This window comes from Miniopterus natalensis, chromosome 1, assembly GCF_054644295.1.
Source record: "Miniopterus natalensis isolate mMinNat1 chromosome 1, mMinNat1.hap1, whole genome shotgun sequence".
Taxonomy (NCBI): Eukaryota; Metazoa; Chordata; class Mammalia; order Chiroptera; family Miniopteridae; genus Miniopterus; species Miniopterus natalensis.
In genome coordinates, this window is record NC_142081.1 from 47,952,655 (window position 1) to 47,960,803 (window position 8,149).

The 8,149-nt window shown below is 40.6% G+C and overlaps 1 non-coding gene across 1 annotated transcript; it reads left to right on the forward strand.

The window, feature by feature from the left end:
• The first annotated feature begins 1,856 nt into the window (after positions 1 to 1,856).
• LOC148094123 (U1 spliceosomal RNA) lies at positions 1,857 to 2,020 on the forward strand. The gene has a single exon (XR_015713666.1). It is a non-coding gene; the product is annotated as a U1 spliceosomal RNA (small nuclear RNA).
• The last annotated feature ends 6,129 nt before the right edge of the window (positions 2,021 to 8,149 follow it).

Below are 8,149 nucleotides of genomic sequence, written 5' to 3' on the forward strand. Positions count from 1 at the left end.
AACAGACTCTGGCTTATTTAAGCAGAAAAGGAATTTATTTTGGAGCTCTTGGTTAGCCCATAAAGTCTCTTGGAAGGCTTGAATACCAGCATGGTCTTAGATACCATGCAGCCAGGAATAACTTCCAGAATCACACAGAACTAGGCTGGAGAGGATGCTGTTGTTATTGCCAGTAGCAAAAACACTCAAGCTCAAACTGCCCACACCACTGTTGCTACAACTACTGGCGCTATAGAAACTGGTTAAAGTGCCTTCTCGACTGCTACACATTGTCAGATTTATGCAAAAAAAAACAAAAAACCACAGAAAACAACACACACACACACACAAAAAAACTAGTTTTTTCATGCCGTTAGCTTCTAATTCATAATCTGGAGTAGATATGTCTTATTGGCAGATCCTAGATCATGTGCACACTCTTAACTACAAAGGAGGTGGGAAAGCAAGTAGCTGGTATTTCCAGTTTCTACTGAGGCGAAAGCCTCTGCCCCATAAGAATAGGGATTATCTCAAACATAGGTAAGGAGCTCAGAGGCTGTGTGACCCGGGGTGGGTGGGGAGAGAGAGAGAGAAACAGAAATTTGGACCACAAGTCCACAGATGAGGGCAGAGATACCAGGAAGGCTTGCCAGAGTTGGTAAGTTTCAAGTTGAATCTAAGAATAAATAGGAGTTAGAAAGTTGAAGGGTTCAGGAAGCTGCTGCTGCTGCTGCCATTGACGTTGCCTCAATCGTCTCTCACATCCATGGAGCTGGTGAATAGAAACTAAAACTCAGCTATTGCAATTGCCTCCAACACTCACATCTTCATAACCGTGCTTGCCAGTAGGAGCTACAATAACAGAAGACAGCTTCTACTTCATTTGCACCTTCCAAATTTAGTGCAAGCGCATCAAGTTGGCAGAACCAACCACATACAGAACTCTTGTGGCGAGGCTTTATGGGGAATATAGCTTCTAGTCTTCCATCATCTCCAATTAGAAGGAGAGTGGAATAGAGATGGAAATACCCAATCCATACTATTAGTACACCATGTTAAGAAGCATGGGTTTTATCTCAAGGACTATGTAAAAAATTGATGTATTTTTAAAGCATGGATAATACATACTTATATTTGCTTTTAGAAGGTGATTTTATGACAATGGGAGGAAGTAATTTCAGGAGTGTACAATAGAAGAATTTCTCACTCGAGACAGAGTAGAGGAACAAATCAAGGGTAGGAAATGGATTAGGAAGATATAAAGAATGTAGACTCTTCAGAACTTGGTACAGGGTTGACTGGTTATGATGGGCCTTACAGAAGGAGAACTGAGGGTTATACCTAGGTTTCAGGGTTGGACAATCAGAACGATGGTACAACAAAATGGAACAGAGAAGGAAAAAAAGTGGGAGCATAATGGATTAAGGTTTAGAAATATTGACCTTTTACACCTTGCAGAACATCCAAATGGGATCGCGTGCTAAGATATATGGCTGTGAGGCTTTTGAGAGGGATGCGCTCTGAAGATATAAATTCAGGAATCACGCATATAGAGGTTAAAGTCATTGTCATAGGAAAATTCAGTAACAGTGTATTGAAGTAACTAATACTAGCTACTCAAACAAATAACCCCCACATCTCAGATGGGAGTGGGTGGGTTTCGGTTCCATCATTATTCAGAAAGCCCAGGTTACTTCTACCCAGTACCTCCAACGTCTTCAAGGCCTTCAAAATACCCTGGTGGGTCCTCTGCACCTGGCCAACTGAAGAACAAAAAGCTCTTGAAAGAATGTTGAGGGTTTAGAGGCCAGAATAGAAGTTCGAATACGTCTTCTCAATCTATCTGCAGCAAAAGGCCACTTTTAAAAAACCTTCCAATACTTACCAGGCAGGGGAGATACCGTGATGATAAACGTGATTTTCCCAGGGTGAGGCTTATCCATTGCAATCCCTACATGCTGACCCCTGTGATTCCCCCAACTGTGAGAAACTTGACTGCAAAATTTGTGGGAGTGGGAAACTGTGTTTGCAATCTCCCCTGGCATATACAAAAATAATAAATAAATAAAAATGAAAACCTTTCCATTATGTTGCAGAGTATTACTTTTGTAAAAGACACTACAAATGTTAGAATGTCAAACTTCTGTAGAAGTTTCTAAACACCTTGATTTGCTATGCGTACCTTGTTATGGACCAGAAACAAACAAGTCATAGAATGACACTGGTCTCTGAATCACACTTTCAAGTAGCATTGGTGTAAATTGCTTCTGATGACATTCCACCCACCTGAACCACTTGAATGTAAGAGGAATGGGAAATGCTCAAAGGAGGAAATTAAGTGAGTGTCTCTGCCTCAAATATCCATTTTTCTCCTCCCCCCTTACAGTAGTAATCCATCTCCAAAGGGTATAGCCCAAAGGCCCATGAAGTCATTACATCTAGTTTAAAATCCCAAATGGTACACAGATCTCTCCATCAGATCTAGATGTGAATTCTCTTGGTCTGGTATCCCCTCACCAGGCTTACACCCAATGTACAATGGTAGAAGGGAAGAAGAAAAACTATAAAATACACTCTTGTTAGGAAAGGAGGAGTGTGAGAGACACAGAAGTCTCTCTCTCTCTCTCTCTCTATATATATATATATAAAATATAATATAGATTATAAACCTCGCTATATATATATTATATGTAATAAATCTCCATATATACATATCTAGAAATATAGCTGGAGAACCTGGAAAGCCAGTGGTATAATTCAGTACAAATCTGAAAGGCTGAGAACTCGGGGAGTTGATTGTGTAAGTCCTGGTCTGAGGCCCAAAGCCCAAGAATCGAGAGCCCTGATATCTGAGAGCAGGAGAGAGTAGACGTCCCAGCTCAAGCAGAGAGAACAAATTCACCTTCCTCTGCCCTTTTTCGTCTATCCAGGCTCTCAACAGATTAGATGATGCCCACTTACGTTGGTGAAGGCAATCTTCTTTACTGTGTCTGCTGATTCAAATGCTAATCTCTTCGGGAAATACTCTTACAGACACACCTAGAAATGTTTTACCAGCTATCCGGATCTGGGTACCCCTTAGCTCAGTCAAGTTGACACATAAATTAACCATAACACTCTCTCCATGTCCTCTGGCTCTGCCTTCTCGGAAATTTTCCTTTTCTGTAATTATCCATGGTCGTATCTGCATGAGAGTTTGCTCTCCTTGGAGATTTCATACTTGAAGAGCTTGGGGATCAACCAAAGATGTTTTTACAGCTTGAAAAATTAAAAATGATTTTAGATTAGGTTCATGGTTGCTTTGGCAATACAGTTCCTTCAAATATGTAGTAGGTTTCTGATCAATTTTTGTTTCCAGTCAGTTCCATTAAAAACACTTGAAGTTCTTTCTGAAACTGTTTTAGACTAAGTTCCCAGAAGTAGATCCTGAAAAGAGGATTTGTGAACAATGATTCATTAAGAACGTTGTATGGGAGTTGGGAGAAACAGGGCAAGGAAGAAGAGGAAGTCTGGTGTATCACTCGGGACTCAGTTAGGAGGCAGAATCATACTAGTTATTTTAATAGAGACAATTTAAAATAAAGAATTGCTAAAGGCAAAAAGAAGACATGAAATATTATGGAGGCAGCTACCAGCTTTACAGCTGGGAACAAAGAGAAGAGGTGAGTTAGTTCAGGTTCCTCTAACAAAAATAGCCTAGACTAGAGGCTGGGATGTCCAAGATCTCTAATGAGGACCTATTTCTAGGCTTGTAGACAGACATTTTCTTGCTATGCTGAGAGAGAGAGGGGGGGGGCAACTAATGACTGAATACCTCCCAAAGTCCCTATTCAATGTATGAATTTGGGGGGGACACATATATTTATTCTATAACAGACAGGAAGCTTGAAGGAATGGCTCCATAGAGCCAAAACTCAGACCTCTGAGAAGGGGCACTGCTCAGCTGGTGCTGGAGTCTCTGAGTTTGCAGGAGAGACACCAGAGAGCTGGGACCCAGACCTCTGAGACAAAGTGATGTCGCTGGTGTTGATGTCTCTGTGAAATTTCTGCAAGTATTGGGAATACTGCAAACTGGATTCGGCCTCTGGTACGGAGATAATTTTTCTATGCTGGGACTGATAAAAGCCACTGGATTCATAATCAGAGTGTCAAATGAACTGAAAAAGACTCTGGAGGTGTCCGGCCCAAGTGGCTCAGGTGGTTGAATGTTGTTCCTGCGCACCGAAAGGTTGCTGGTTTGATTTCTGGTCAGGGCACATACCTGGGCTGGGGGCTTGATCCTGGGTTGGGGTGCATATGGAAGGCAGCCCATCGATGTTTCTCTCTCCTCTCTTCCTCTCTGTAAGCATGCCCTCGGGTGAAGATTAAAAAAAAACAAGAGTCTGGAGGCTTTGGCTAGAAATAAATGATAAATGATAAATAAATTTTAAATATTTTATTTAAGGGTCCCAGAGCTTGAGGACCGAAACACAACTAGGCAATATCCAGAGTGTTCTGAAGAAGAAAGAAAAGATTTCTTAGAGTAAAAAGTGCATTCTTTAGATAAATCAGTTCTGCATACTTAGCCTCTGGATTGGTCCAAGATGGTAATCCTCTATATGACCAGTGGTCTGGGTAATGAATGTTAGGTGGTCTGGGTAAGTGACCACTTTTTCCTTCGTCCTTCGGGGGCTAATCAGAAGGATATAAGGAGGTTTGATATATACCCGGGCATTGACTCAGGCCCAGAAACTTCAAAAGCTTAAGTTTCCAGGCTAATTAAACAAGAAGAGAATCGTTTCCTCGTGCCTCAAACTACTTGATTTTAGTAATTCAGCACCTTTTCTATAGTGCCTTCATTAGGAACATAAAGCAATGAGAAGTAAACAGGAAGGAGCAATTCCTTCTTCCTCCTTCAGCCTTGCAGCCTCCCTTCACTGTTCTCTATTAGCAGAACATTACAGAGCAGCTGGCAAACCAAAAAATTGGTTTGAAGATTCCCAGACACAAGCATCACAAAGCTGAAGGGTGGCCTTGGAGCTTGGGTAACAGCTTAATATGCACATAAGCCAGGGTACAGCTTCAGACAAAACCCAGAGGGTAGCTTCAGCTTGACTCAGTAGGGGAATTCTGGAGTATAAATTATGCCTCAAAACTGTTCCCATCTAAGTTAGGGGAATCAGGGCTTTCGCACGCCTGCATTTATCAGTCCTTGGTTAAGAGCTGGCCCTAAGAGCATATAAATCCCTGCTACTTTCAGTCTCTGTGAAGGCAGGCAAAGTGACTCCAATAGCCTAAGTATAGTCCTCTAAAAAAGAGCTGCAGATTCTGGCTGTTGGATGTGAAAGCACAGTAAAACTTGATCCAAAGGGAGCACCCCAAAAAGTGGATAAATATCCAAGAGTAATGGTTGAGGCACCAACAATATTCCCTCTGGAGACATAGTTATAAAAGCTGCCTTATTTCTCTACTTTCTTTACCATCTCTCTCTTTCTCAATTTAATAGCCGCTGCTTTGGGGAGATGTTGGTAAAGGGTACAAGCTTTCAGTTACAAGATGACTACATTCTGAGAATCTAATGCACAGCACAATACTGTTTTGCATACTTGAAATTTGCTAAGAGAGTAGATTTTAAGCCTTCTCACCACACACATGCAGTAACTATGTGAGGTGATAGATGTGTTAACCTGATTGTGGTAATCATTTCACAATAAATATGTATATCAAATCATCATTGTATACAATTTAAGTGTATCAATTTTTTGGTCAGTTATACCTCAGTAAAGTTGGGGGGAAAATCATAGGTGCTACTTTGAGGCTATTTGCAACAATAGGTGCTGATACAACATAGGTAATCTGATCTTTTCCTAAAGGCTGAGTCATTTTGTTGAAATCCTACTAGGGCTTTTTTGCTCAAAGCTTTTTAAAGTCGCCTCTCTTTCTCTTTGGAAATAGTGTGTTTTCCAACCTTGCAAAGCCCCCAAATGTGGGACTTTATCTATTCCCTTTCATGTCTGTTTATAATCCAGTTAATTCTATTCTGTGCTAATCTCTTTCTGGTAGTACCTTGCAAATCACATAAAAATATCACCAACAGCCCTAGCCAGTGTGGCTCAGTTGGGCGATGTGCTATGCACCTAAAGGTTGCCAGTTCGATTCCTGGTCAGGGCACCCACCTGGGTTGCGGGCTTGATTTTGGGTAGGGGGCGTGCAGGAGGCAGCCGATCAATGTTCCTCTCTCGCATCAATGTTTCTCTCTCCCTCTCCTTAACTCTTCCTCTAAAAATCAATTTAAAAATCTTTTAAAAAATCACCAACATGCACTATTAATATTGCTTCCTGAACTCTTCCCTTACTACTACAAATGATGTATTTGTACTGATCTGCCTTCTAAGGTATTGCAGGCAACAGTCTAGCTACTGCCTAATACGAATCTTCACTAATCCAGCCTACTACATGTTTCCTTAATTCCCACATGACTGCTAGGCTAAACTAATGCCACGTATTTTAGGTTTTTCTGTTATAATAGGCCACTGTTTCTATTATTAATCAGGGTTAGTGATTGTAGCTATTGTAACTGTGGGAGAAAAAAAGGGGTTCTATAGAAAGTAACCTCACAGGGTGATCTGATCATAAATTCCTACTGGACAGGTCATGGTGGGTAGTTACACTCCAGGCATATAACTTCTTTTTTTAACATGATTTTAAAAATTAATGTGTTTTTTTATTGTTGACAGTATTACAGATGTCTCCCATTTTCCCCTTTTTGCCCCCTCCACCCAGCCCCCACACTATTGTCTGTGTCCATGGATTATGCATATATGCATATATGTTCTTTGGTTAATCTCTTCCCATCCTCTCCACCCTCCTGCCCTCTGACATCATGTTCCACGCATCCATGTATCTGGATCTATTTTGTTTGTCAGTTTATTTTGTTCATTAGAGTCCCCATATATATGAGATCATGGGGTATTTGTCTTTCTCTGACTTATTTTGCTTAGCATAATAATCTCCAGGTCCATCCATGCTGTCACAAAGAGTAAGAGATCTTTCTTTTTTTACAGCCAAATAGTATTCTATTATGTAAATGTCCCACAGCTTTTTTATCCACTCATCTACTGATGGGCACTTGGGCTGTTTCCAGATCTTAGCTATTGTAAATAACGCTGCTATGAACATAGGGGTGCGTATACTCTTTCTGATTGGTGTTTCCAGATTCTTAGGCTATATTCCCACAAGTGGGATCACTGGGTCAAATGACAGTTTCACTTTAAATTTTTTGAGGAAACTCCATACTGTTTCCCACAGTGGCTGCACCAGTCTGCATTCCCACCAGCAGCGCACTAGGGTTCCCTTTTCTCTACATTCTTGCCAGCACTTGCAGGTATGAGGTGATAACTCATTGTGGTTTTAATTTGCATCCCTCCGATGATAAGTGACGTTGAACATTTTTTCAGATGTCAATTGGTCATCTGTATGTCCTCTTTGGAGAAGTGTCTATTCAGGTCCTTTGCCCATTTTTCAATTGAATTGTCTTCCTGGTGTTTTCTTTGTAGAAATTAACCCCTTATCAGATATATCATCAGTGAGTATGTTCTCCCATACAGTGAGTTCCCTTTTCATTTTGTTGGTGGTTTCTTTTGCTGTGCAGAAACTTTTTAGTTTGATGTAGTCCCATTTGTTTATTTTTTTCCTGTGTTTTTCTTGCCCTAGGAGATGTATTGGTAAAAATACTGCTACATGAGATGCCAGAGATTTTACTGCCTAGGTTTTCTTCTAGGATTTTTATGGTTTCATGACTTACATTTAAGTCTTTTATCCATTTTGAGTTTATTTTTGTGTATGGTGTAAGTTGGTAGTCTAGTTTCATTTTTTGCAAGTACTTGTCCAATTTTCCCAACACCATTTATTGAAGAGGCTATATTTACTCCATTGTAGGCTCTTGCCTCCTTTGTCAAATATGAATTAACCATATTGGCATGGATTCATTTCTGGGGTCTCTGTTCTGTTCCACTGGCCTATATTCCTGTTCTTGTGCCAGTACCAGGCTGTGTTGATTACAATGGCTTTGTAGTATAGTTTGATATTCGGTACTGTGATCACTCCAACTTTGTTCTTTCTCAAGGTTGCTGAGGGTATTCGGGATTTTTTATAATCCCATAAAAATTTTTGGAATATTTTTCTAGATCTG